The 12339-nt window shown below is 39.0% G+C and overlaps 1 protein-coding gene across 2 annotated transcripts in view; it reads left to right on the top strand.

Moving 5' to 3' along the window:
• Window positions 1–12339, top strand: part of NOS1AP (nitric oxide synthase 1 adaptor protein) — a 371378-nt gene that overhangs the window by 236076 nt on the left and 122963 nt on the right. The window lies entirely within an intron of this gene.

The raw sequence follows: 12339 nt of genomic DNA, 5'->3' as shown, positions 1-12339 counted from the left end.
GGTTTGCCATTTCCTTTTATAGCTCATTTTACAGATGAGGAAACTGAGGCAAATAGGATTAAATGACTTGCCCAGGCTCACACATCTAGTAATTGTCTGAGGCTGGATTTGAATTCAGGAAAATGAGTCTTCCTGACTCCAAACCCAGTGCTCTGTCCAACTGTACTACTGCTGCCTACTACTACTACTACTAGACAACATAATAAAGAGTACTTTGAGGATTTACATATTTACACATCTTATTTGATTTTTGCAAGCTCTGTCAGGTAGATATTATTATTCTCTTTTTTAAAATTTCATTGTAGATTTGGGAAAATTCTGGGCTGATATTTTGCCAGAAGTCAATCTTGTGATTATGCAATTGAGAGTAGGTTCTCCCCCTCCTCCTTCCTTCCTTATTTCCCTCTTCCTTTTGAAAGCTTACTTTCTTTATCTGACTTTGTCCACATTCATATCCAAACTTGCCTCCCTACAGAGCCTCATATGTTTCTCAATCTTCCTGCAGAGAAGCTTCATTCCTGTGTTACTCACATCATAACGGTTGGCCTTGTTAACAGGACATGATGTCACGGTGAGGAGGGTGGGGGAAGAAGAGTTAGCATAAGGGAAATCGAGCACTGAATTGTATGGGATGATGATAGAATGATAGGAAAAAACAATTGTTTAAAATATTAATGATAATTAATAACCAATTCACCTGATCTATTCTGGGATCATTTTACCTAAGAACATCTGTTGTCATGGGAGAATAAGGGAAATGAAATTGGTGATAGCCATATTTTATGTCTAAGTTCTGTGATGAATGACAACTCTGTGAAACAGAATTTCTGGGTAATTAATAATCACTCTTGATTAGGCTATCTAATAATCAATAACTTGATTAGTTAAACCAAAGACAAAGTGACTAAAAGGCTGAAAACTTTATTATATTTTTGGAAAAGTAGATGCCCTTGACAAGTAAAAATCAAGCCTGATTGATGAACATTTAATGAGGAAGTGTGCTAGAATTCTTTAGTTCCTCCTGCTAAAAACATGGCTTGGGCATGAGAGTTAGCCATCTTCATCTAGTCTGCTTTGATTGAATTTTCTGGTTATGAAAAAAGGGGCTCAATTCCTTGGGGCGAGAACTCAGACGGGATACTGTTTGCACCCTCAACAGAAGTAAAGTCTCCTACTTGGTAAAGTCAGGCAAAAGATGGAGAAGCATGTTTCCCAAAGATTAAAGCAATCCCATCTATCAGTCATGTCTTTCAGAACCTGAGGGACCTTCTACAGAGGCTGGGCCCTAAATGAGGAAATAAAGGATACAGCCACCTCTGTTCAAGGTCACTGCAGTAGTTTGGGCATCTGCAAAATTACTCGGTTGAGCATAAGAAGAGGATGTAGGAGGAAATCTGGTGTCCACTTGAATCTATTTCAGAGAATCCTTGGTTTGGCAGAATGCCATACTTGCAATTTAGTTGTTCTTTCCTTTCCCCCAAAAAATCTGTTTCCTCAGGGCTTCCTACAAGGCTGAGAGTGTTGTGGTGGAAAGTCAGGGTACAGGAATACAGTGATCCAGACTCCCCAGCCAGCCCTGCAAGTGGGGACCTTCATGTTCCTCCTTCATCAGCAAGCTATGATTTTACCCTTTGTTGTTGTATGGGATCAATTAAAGACTCCAAGGAAAAGATTGCCACCTGCTGACATTGAGGATTATCATTTTATTTAGTGTTACTCTCCCAGATCTCCTTCCCTGTGGATCTTTGATAGAGCACTGACCATCTTAGAATGGAAGCTTCTTAAGGAAGAGAAACTATTCTCTTAACTTAATGTCAGTGGAAGCCCTCGTGGAGGTGTGCTTAATATATGTGTAATTTTTTTTAATGATAAATTTGTTTTCTGATGTTTTAGAGAATAAACTAGTCTTTGGATAAAAATTACAGGAAGGGAGATTTCAACTGAAAAAGGGAAGAATTTTCTTACAATTCCTCCCCAATAAGGAAGGAAGAAAACCAGCATCTATTAAGCACCTACTAAAATGCCAGCCACTATACTAAGAATTTTGCAAATAGTATGTTATTTTAGCCTTACTTGGGGAGGTAAATGCTGTTATTATTCCCAATTAGTAGTTGAGAGTTGGTGCTATTATTATCCCCTAGGAGACAGGTGCTATTATTATCCCCATTTTACAGATGAAGAAACTGAGGCAAACAAATGACTTGCTCAGGATCACACAATTAACAAGTGTTTGAGGCCAGATTTAAACTTCTCCTTGACTCCAGGCCCAGCACCTGGCCATTGATAATGACAGAAATGGCTGCCCATTAAGTTAGAGAGCTTCTCTTCACTGGAGGAATTCAAACACAAAATAAGTAACTGCATTTCAAGGAGAGTCAGGGTGGCAAAGCAGATAGAGTCTGCACTTGGAATCAGCAAGACCTGGATTCAAAGACTCCCTCTGATTTGTCCTAGCTATGTGATTGAGTAACAGCATCAGTTTTCTCATCTGTAAACTATAATAATGTTTGTGGCACCTATGTCATGGGGTTCTAAGACTCAAATGAGAGAACTAGAGTTATTTTAAAAGTTCAACCGTGATTTGCATATCAGAGAAGCTGTGAGGCTTTATTATTATTGGTTAGTGTTAACCTTTAGAGTCTGGAAAACAGGTTCAGACAATTAACTGCTCAGTGTCCTCAGGAAAGTCTTTGACTTCAAATTGTTCAGTAGTTGCAGATCTGCCTCGGTTTACTCCTAGGTAGGATTTTTTTTTTTTTTAGATTGATAAAAGAGGTTTATTATTAGATAAGCAAAGTTAAAGTATAGGCAAAGGTAGAGATAAGGAGGGCACTGGACAGAGGGTCCAGTGGACAGAGGGTCCTCACATGGTAGCCATGTTTGGAATCTCTGCAAAGTATCTATACTGATTTAATCACAAATAGCTGTCATTTATGAATAGAAGATATTCCTGCTTTTTGGGGAGAAGGTTGGATTTAGTGATTTCCAATCCCTTGATTTCATGATTCTCTGAATCTTTGAGTTTACAAGCACTTGGATTGCATGGGTGAGTAGGGAATTATCCAGTTAAGTTCAGCAGGAAGGAAACAGGACCCTTTCTTTGCTTAGGCAGGTGGGTAGATGAGGATTTATTATACTTTTCTCACTTTCACCTCTTTTCTGCCAAGAAATTCTTTCATTACCCCAAGTATATAGGGTATATAAAACAAATATACAAATCAGATGTTTGCTGACAAGAAATCATAGTTTTGCAACCCCTACATTCACTTACATGACTCCATAAGGGTCCAAAAAAATGACCAAAATTTGAGAAGCTTTGTAATAGATGGCTGCCTTTTTTAGGAGACACCAGAACCCCCAATTATTCCATACCACACTTATCAGGATGCCAGGCTGCCGTTATTAGTCCTTCTTTGGGGTTAAGCCATCTTTTCCCAAAGAAAATATAAACATGTTACATGGAATCCATCATATTATCATTCTCAATGATGAGTTTGTCTGGTAACCCTTTGCCCAGCAGGTTTACAAATCTCATCATTCTAATTTTGGTCCTCATTTTCCTCCTCCACAAGTTCATTTCTTGTTCATTCCTTGTTTCTACCAAATACCAGCAGACACTCAGTATCTTCCTCAGTTAATTCCCTAGCTAGGCGATACATAGTATTAATAACCTGGTGTAGACCTCGAGCTACCTGTTAGAGAGTTGAACTAGCCTCTTGTGAGTTATTTTTTCCCTCTTTTTAACACATCTTCTTTTCACTTAAAAAATAGATCCTGATACTTGTTTTTAATGTACCTTGAGAGAGAGTAAAGGGAGAAATAGCCTGTGAATACTACATTAATAATAGCTGCAGTATTTAACTGGCTTCCTGAATCAGTCCTTCAGGTCCCTTCATCATTTCAGATGTTCTTTCTCTGTGACCTGTCAACATGCTTTCAATCAGAACTGGGATTCGGGCTGTGTTGTAGGAGCTGGGTCACTGCAGCCCGGTAGGGAACAGCTGTCACTCAGGGCTTCCCAGGAGCCAGCAGTCTGAAACCGCCTACACTTGTTACAACTATCTTTCCTTGGAAGGCTCCCATTTAATTTTCCCTTTATGATCTCAGGTGAGTCCCTCGGTGCCAGGAAGCGTCTTCCTCACCTGGAACATCTGTGCTTAAGGCAGTTTTCATCCCTCTCCCTTCCCTTATGAACCTTGCCGTTGATTGCTTCCAAATTATGAGTTTGCCTGCTTCCTGGCCCGGGCTCCGAGTTTGATACTGTCAGTTATGTCTCCAACAACTGTAGCATTGAAGTACCTCCCATTTTGTGGCATGAGAATTATTGGGCGTTGCAACTAGGGGAGGACTTAAAGGATAATGTTACATGCCAGAAAAAGGGCAAGGTGGATGGATAAAAGCAGGCATTTTGTGTAGGGTTTGCCCTTACCAGCTTATGTGAAGGCCCTTTTACCACTAAAAATTAACAAGATTTCACTTCCCTTTGCTCCCTATAATAAAATAGGAATTAGATGCCTCTACTAGGGTCTTAATGAATACATATTAGATTGAATTGAACCATAATTTGCATTCCCCATAGCACCTGGTTGGGTTAATTAAATGGGGAAATGGGAGGAAAGAAGGAACATTTTTCTCAAAAGCCAATGAACACCGATGGGGTCATTTTCATTCATGGGTCTTAAAAGCAAGCATACCTTTGTCTAGCCGTCTACTGGCAGGACAGTGAAGACCTTTCCATCTATAACTGTTCAAATGCAATTCTGCCTAGCAGCTAGTCGTCTGTTTTATGGGAAGTGCATTGGTCTGAATGGAGTTAGGGAATCAGATGAATCTTCATCTAATACTTCTATAAAAGTTTTCTTAGAGCTATACCTATGGTACAGGATATTATCATGTGGAAATAAAATTTAGGGAGAGCATCTGGTCTCAGATACTTACTAGCTGTGTGAGTTGGGAAGTTACTTGGTTTACCTCAGTTTCCCTATCTATAAAAATTAACTGGAGAAGGAAATGGCAAACTACTTAGGTATCTTTGCCAAAAAAAACCCCAAATGGGGTCACAAAGAATTGTATCCTGACTGAACAGGAACAAAGCAGTAATAAAAGAATAACAAAATAACCCACAGATTACTATGGCAATGTAGAAATCACCACAGTAACTAATTCCCTGTTCTGCTGAGCTGAATTTATCCAAATTGCTTATATTATTTTCATCGCTTGAATTAAATGTTGATTTGAGAGAACATATGATTTTCCATTCTTGCTCCTGTCCTGTTTTGTGCTACTTGCCACAATGCCAAAATATCTAACTAGCAATAAGGTCAAAAGAGAAAACAGCAATGGCCAAACCACTTAAAAGGAAAATCAGGCAACAGAGAAGTCAGCCGTCCACTGAATCCCTTCTTTTTGTCTGGGACATAGTTATTGCCAAAAAGTAGCTGGGTACTTTCTAGGTAGATCAATGTAGCTCTTAGAGCCATCAAAAGCCAGCTTCTGAGGTGGTCTGGTTGTCACCCAGGGAAGAAATTTGTCCTCTGCAGCACATCAGAAAGGAATCCAGGAGCCAGACAAGGGCTGTTTGTCTTCTCCAGTTGCCTCTTTTTGTAATCCCCACCTCATACTTTTCTTGAGAGCTACATAATGGCCGGAGCTGGGACATTTAGGTAGGAGGGAGCTAGCAGGCAGAGGATTAATGTCAGGCAACGAGGAATCATTCAAAAAGCTAAGCTGCTGCTTGCATCCTGGGGACTCTGAAATAACTGGATTTTGTTCTATCAGTGTTTACTAATCATCCACTATGGCCAACTCAGAGAGAACACTTGGGTGCTGCCCTTCTCTCCCCTCCTCCCCCTCATCTCCAGAAATCACATCCACTTCAGTGATCCGTAAGGGGCTGGGCTGAGACACAAAGTTAAAGGACGGTTGTCCCATTTCACGGCCCAAAGATCATTCAGTTCCAACAGTCCTGCCACTGGCAGTCACATGTCAGTAGTTTGGTGGAAATGGATTTAGGTTGCTTTCATTATTCCCTCAAAAATCAGTCTCTGTGGGTCCTTGCTTGCCTTGCTTCGGTTCAGACTGCCAAAGCAAATACACTAGTTCAGTTTGTTCACGTCGAGAGAAGGGACCAGCAAGTTGGCACAGACCCCATCATTGGCGTGAGATTTTGTGGGAGGCCAGGCAGGCAGTGGGAAACATACAAAAAGGGGTACCGGCCGGCCTGTTTGTTCTGAACCTTTATCATCCACAACCATTTGGAAGTCTGGAGCAAAAAAAAGAATGAAGTGGTTTTTACCTAGCTCAAACCCAGGAAAACAGATGCTTCCTCCCCTGCCATTCTAGGAATTAAAGCTAAGCAGCTTTGGGGGATCATGGCCTGGGGAAAAGAAGATATTTCCCTCCATGTCTACCCTCCAAACTTACCCTTGGGCTAAAGCAGAACCCTGTACAAAAAATTGCCCATTTCTCTACCTTCTAACTTATCACCCTGAAATAAGAACATAGCATACTTGTCAAAGTCAGAAGGATTGTTACTTAGATAAACCAAATTTAACATTTAAATATTCCAAGACCTTTTATTTCTATTCATTTTGATGGGTTCCATCAGAGCTACAACCCAAAGCATGCTAGTCTAGCTGGAAATCAGTTGCTAATAGTATGATAATCATATATACTAGGGATCCAACTTTAATCCGAAGCTGAAGCTAATGACATTAAGTTGGCCTTCTGTACTGTAATAGGACAAGTATTCCTGTATATATGTATAGTAGAATTCAAGTGTTTAAGAGAAAAGCTGTGCTCGTGGGGATTTGGTGGTACTCAAATTATGCTCATCAGCCTCCCAAGGCACAGCTGGAAGGTATATTCACCAGTGCTGAATTATATGTGATTATTCCATCCCAAGACATCCATCTAGGGATGGTATGGCAGAGGTTCTAAAGACACTTCTTTGGGAAGCAAGTGGATTTCAGATACCCCAAAGAACCTAGGCAAACTGGGTGGGATAGAGAAAATTAAATGTCCAGAATGCTTACCAGTGATTCCAAGAAACGAGACCAGTTGGACTGTCAAGAGAACTATTTAACAAAGGCAAACAGGACAGCTACACTATCTTTCTGGACATAAAAGAGAACAGTGACTCTTACACCTCCTTCCCCTAACACACATCCCAAAAGCTTAAAGTGGCTTCCTTTTGTTTATGGAATCTTAGATTGGCATTTAAATAAGACCTCCGTGCTTCAGCTTTCCTTTCCAGCCTTATTTCAGCTCTCCTCTCCACACAATTCTACATTTTAGTCAGAATGAATTATAAATTACCAATTGTCTTTGGTTTTCGTCTTGGTTCTCTCTGGCCCCTGGCCTTCATTCAGATCATCTCCCATGTCTGAGGCACATTGCTTTCTTCCATATTCAATCCTTGAAAACCTATTCTTCCTTCAGGGAAGTTCAGATGGAACCCCTTCCACCTCCTGATTTCATGTTGATCTCTACTTGACCACTGGACTCAGATGGCTCCGGAGGAGAAATCAAGACTGGTTACTTTGCATGGGTCTCCCTCATTCACTTGCATATTGTGGCAGCATTTCCCTGATGTTATGGCCTCCAACAAGGGAGGACAGACAGTAACAACCAATAGACTAAAACCTCATGTTCCACAAGAAGCCTTTCCCAATCATTCTTAATTCTAGTGCCTTCCCTTTGTTAGTTATTTCCATTTGTTTTCTACATAGCTTCTTTCTACATAGTTGTTTGCAAATTGTTTCCTCCATTAGATTGTAAGCTCCTTGAAGGAAGGGAATGTCATTTGCTTTCTTTGCATCCCTAGCACTTAATCTTGTACCTGGAATAGTGTGCCTGGTATATAGTAGATGCCTAATAAATGTTTATTGACTGATTGCATGAAGTCTATCTTAAATGCCCCAACTGAAAGTGATCTGTCCCTCCTTACTTATGAATAATAATAATTAATTAATAATAAAACATTAATAATAATAAATAATAATACTAATAAACAAATTCTTCCTTGTTTGTGTGAAGGCCTATTCTTTTTGTTAAATAGTAACCCCCCAGAGGGCCAGACACTGTTGTTGTTGTTATTATTTTTCATGTGATTATTACCTAGAGCAAGAGTTTAATGAGTATGGATATTTGTGTAAAAATGCCACTCAGTTGGAAGAAAAGAGAAAATTGGTAGGGGAAAGGACCATTTAGCACCGAGTCTTGCAGAGAGTAGTGTTCCAATATTTGTTGATTTGGATTTGTTGAGAGAAGAGGAGAGAAGAAAGAAGAATGTGGGGGCCAGTGAAGGACAAAATGTGTAAATAAGACTTGTAGGAGGTGTCAGAAGGGAAGAGGGACAGGAAGTTTTAAAAATCTAAGATTGTCTTACTTAATGCAGACTTTGTATTTCCTTGATGTTTTACTTGGAATTCATGTATGATGGTGTTTATTGTTACTAGTATGAGATGTTATTGGTTCTTCATCTGGGTTCAGCCAACTGGATCCTCCTGCCCTTCCTCCCCACTCCCTGACACTCATTAAGGGAGAATCTCCCTATAGGTTTTTCTATGGACTAAAAGCCATACATATCTAAGATTCTCTGCTTATCTAAAGACAAGAGGGACTGTTGGGTAGCCTGAACATGTTTCACAGTCACCTCTTTCAGGTCCCCTTGGGCAGAAAGCCAAAGTCAACCTTCCTCAGAAGTCTCTCCTGTTGGTTCTGCCAGCCCAGGGGCTATTTCATTTCCTGTGTCTAACTCCATCTGAGCAGGATGTTTCCCATCAGGTGCAACTCGGGGGTTGAAATAGTATCCTGATGGTGTGTGCCCTATACCCAACTCTAGTCTTCATCAAGTTGCAGCTGCTCTCTTTGAATGACATTATTGTTTTTTCTTTCTTTTAGTAGAATAGGAAATTAGCTAGAGAATGTATTTTGTGTTTTTACCTTTCTTTGTAACCACCAGTCCTCAGCATGGTGTTTGGTACATAGTAAGAACTTAATAAATTGATTGATTGATAGAATCATAGATTTAGAACTAGAAGGGATCTTCACAAACATCTAGAGTAATCTTTTTCCATTATAGAGAAGGACACTGGGGCACGACATCATGGAGGTAATAAATATAGAACAGAACTAAATTCAATCCCAAGTCTTTTGATTCCAAATTTGGTCCCACATTGACACACTTTCCCCTTCTCTCCAACAAAGACTTATTAAATTCCTGTTATATCCCGCACATTGTATTCTGAAGATAAAACAACTCAAAAGGACCAGTCCCTAACTTTCAAGGAGCTAATGCTCTGCTCCATCTGTCCTGATGCAAACACCTGCCTCATCGGATTCCATTCCCTTCTCTTCCATCTTACTTGGTAGGATGGGTCCATAGACTTCCCTTTAAGCATGTCACTGGTAAAGGACCCGAAGTGTCTGAGCTACAGGTCTGGAAACCGAGGGCAGGCACTCAGAAGCAATCACTGTCATTGCCGATCTGCCGAGGTGACCTTGAAGAAAGACCATCTCCCCCGTTGTAAGGGGAAGCAGATGTGTAGTTAGCTGATGGAACATTCATTCAGTATTCAACCTCTGGAATAGCAGAGATTTCTAGTGATGGCTCTACCAGGGGAAACTGATTGAAACTGCTGTGAGAATACTGTAATAGCTCAGATGTGAAAGAAAAGATAAACCAGGGAATTTTCTTAGGAAAATTGTAGATACCACTGAACTTCAAACCAGACTGGGAGTAAGTTTGGACTTCTGAAGAAAAACTATGAGTCCAAGGGACATCTAGATGACTCAGTGGATTGAGCACAGACTCTGAAGTCAGGAGAATCTGAGTTCAACCTTATCTCAAATTCTTAATACTTACTAGCTGTGTGACTTAATCCCAATTGCCTCAACCCCCCCCCCCCCCCCCCCTCCCCACCACCACCACCACCACCAAAAAAAAATTCTTTTTGGCCAAAAAGTGTTTTGGTAAGAACAACACAGAGTTATTCTATATCCCTTTCTATTGGGCATGAAATACCACTTAGATGCTAGATGTTGGTATATTGGTAATATATTCAATACATTAGAAAAAAAGATGATTTGCATTGAAGTAGACCAGAGGAAACCTTTATTGGTTATCTAAATTATCAAGCATTGTCCTGAGGGAGGGCTGTGGAGTCTTAAGGACGCCTTTTCAGTTCTGACTTTGCTACTAATTATAATGTTTTGTGGGTTTAGGCAGGTCATTCCATCTCCATTTGTAAAAGGAGGTAGTGAAACTATTGTCCTAGACCTGGGTGACCTCTAAAGTGGTTTTTAGTGAGCAATTCTATGAAGCTCTTTTGATTGCCTCATTCATTCTTTGGGCAGATATGGGCAAGGAGTTGTGAGTTCTGTCATTTCATTGGGATGGGAACTTACAAAATTTGAGCTCTGTCCACTGGTTTGTAATATTTTTAGAGAGTTTCCCAGGGATGCCAAGAGATTAAATGACTTGCCCATGATCATAGAGCTAGTATGTGTCATCTGCTGAATTTGAACCCAGGCTTTCCTGCCTTCACAACCAGGCCCTCTACCTCCTGTTACTCCTCAGCAGATCTATTGATTTATAGAGCAAATTGTCATCCATGCAGGCTGGATTAGACGTATTCTGCCTGAAAGGAGGGAAATGGAGTAAATCCCATTTTTTTAGTCTAAAGATTTTTTATTCCATTTTTATAACCATCAAACTGCTGGCATTTTCTTTACTTGTAATGACCCAGTTCCCCTGCCAATCCTAGCATATGTTTTAAAATTATATATATACATATATATAATTTGAAAAAAATTATGAAATGAGATAGATAGGATTTGAAAAAAATGCTTAGTATAGCACCTGGTACATAATAGTTCTTAATTCAGGCTTCATTTTTTAATGTTACCTTCCTTTCAGAACATACTCTTTTTCTTCCACTACTCAGTGAGTCATCTCTTGTGTGTGTGTTTTTTTTTTTTTTTTTTTAATAAAAACATGGTGGGGAAAGGCAAATTTAAAAAAAAAAAGAGAGAAAGAATCAATTTAGTAAAACTAATCATGTATAAACTAAGTCTAAATCATTATATACCTGTCCTCCTTGGCTCTCTAATAAAGGGAGATAGGCACTTTTTTTTTTTTCTTTTTGCTGAAGCAATTAGAGTCATACAGCTAGGAAGTGTTAAATGTCTGAGATCAGATTTGAACTCAGGACATCCTGACTTCAGGAATGGTGCTTTACTGCACCACCTAGCTGCCCCTGGGAAGTACACTTTCTATTTTTTTGTTCTTTTTCTTTTCTTTTTTTTTAACGAGATATGTCTGGCTGTTTTAATTCTTCATGAAGTATGTAGTATTGTAACTTTTCACTGTACATTTTCTTAGTCATTTTGTTTGTTTTCCTGGTTATTCAAACTTCACTTTGTTTTAGCTCATATAAGCCTTCCCTAAGTTTTCTGAATTCTTCATATTCATCATTTAAAAATATATAGTAATATTCTATTACTTTCTTTACTATATTTCATAATTTAATATTTCCCCAATCTGAGATTATCTGTTTTATTTCCAATTCTTTGCGACCACACCCCCAAAAATCTTGCTATCAATGTGTTGATGCGTATGTTGCATCTTTTTACCCTTGTCTTTGGATCCTTTTAGTCACTTTCTCAGCATAATTCTAAATCATTTTTCATAACAATTGGATCAATTTTCACAGCTCTTTCAAAAGTGTATTAATGTCAATCAATCATTCAACATTTATGAAGCACATTCTATGTGCTATTCACTGTGTTAAGTCCTGGGAATACAAAAAGAGGCAAATGACAGTCCCTGACCTCAAGGAATTTCCAATCTAATATGACTAGCTTTCCATAATGCCTCCAATTTTGAAAGTTTCCATTTAAAAAAAAATCTTTTCCAGTTTGCAAGTAGTAAGACAAAATGTCAGCCTTCTGGATTTGTGTTTCTCTTACTGTTAGTAGCTGGTAGTAATATTACATATGGTTGTTGAAAATTTTCAATGCTTTTCAGAATTATTTATTCATTTCTTTTGCTTCTCTGATAATTCTTAGTTTTAGATATATGTGTTAATTCTTTATGTTTTGGGCACTAGACTTTCTTCAGGGACACTATATAAAAATCATTTCCCCAGGCTAGAGCATTGCATTGATTTTTGTTGATTTATTTTATTCAATTTCATATAATCAAAACAATCTATTTTACCTCTGTGGTTACCTTTGCTTGCTTGGGCATTCTATCTAGTGCCATATCTTTGAAAGATACCTGAAGTGATTCTTTTCTTACTTTTAATATTTGAGTCATTTCTCCATTTTGAACTT

Source organism: Antechinus flavipes, chromosome 4 (genome assembly GCF_016432865.1).
Source record: "Antechinus flavipes isolate AdamAnt ecotype Samford, QLD, Australia chromosome 4, AdamAnt_v2, whole genome shotgun sequence".
NCBI classification, from domain to species: domain Eukaryota; kingdom Metazoa; phylum Chordata; class Mammalia; order Dasyuromorphia; family Dasyuridae; genus Antechinus; species Antechinus flavipes.
This window is presented reverse-complemented; position numbering and strand designations above follow the sequence as displayed.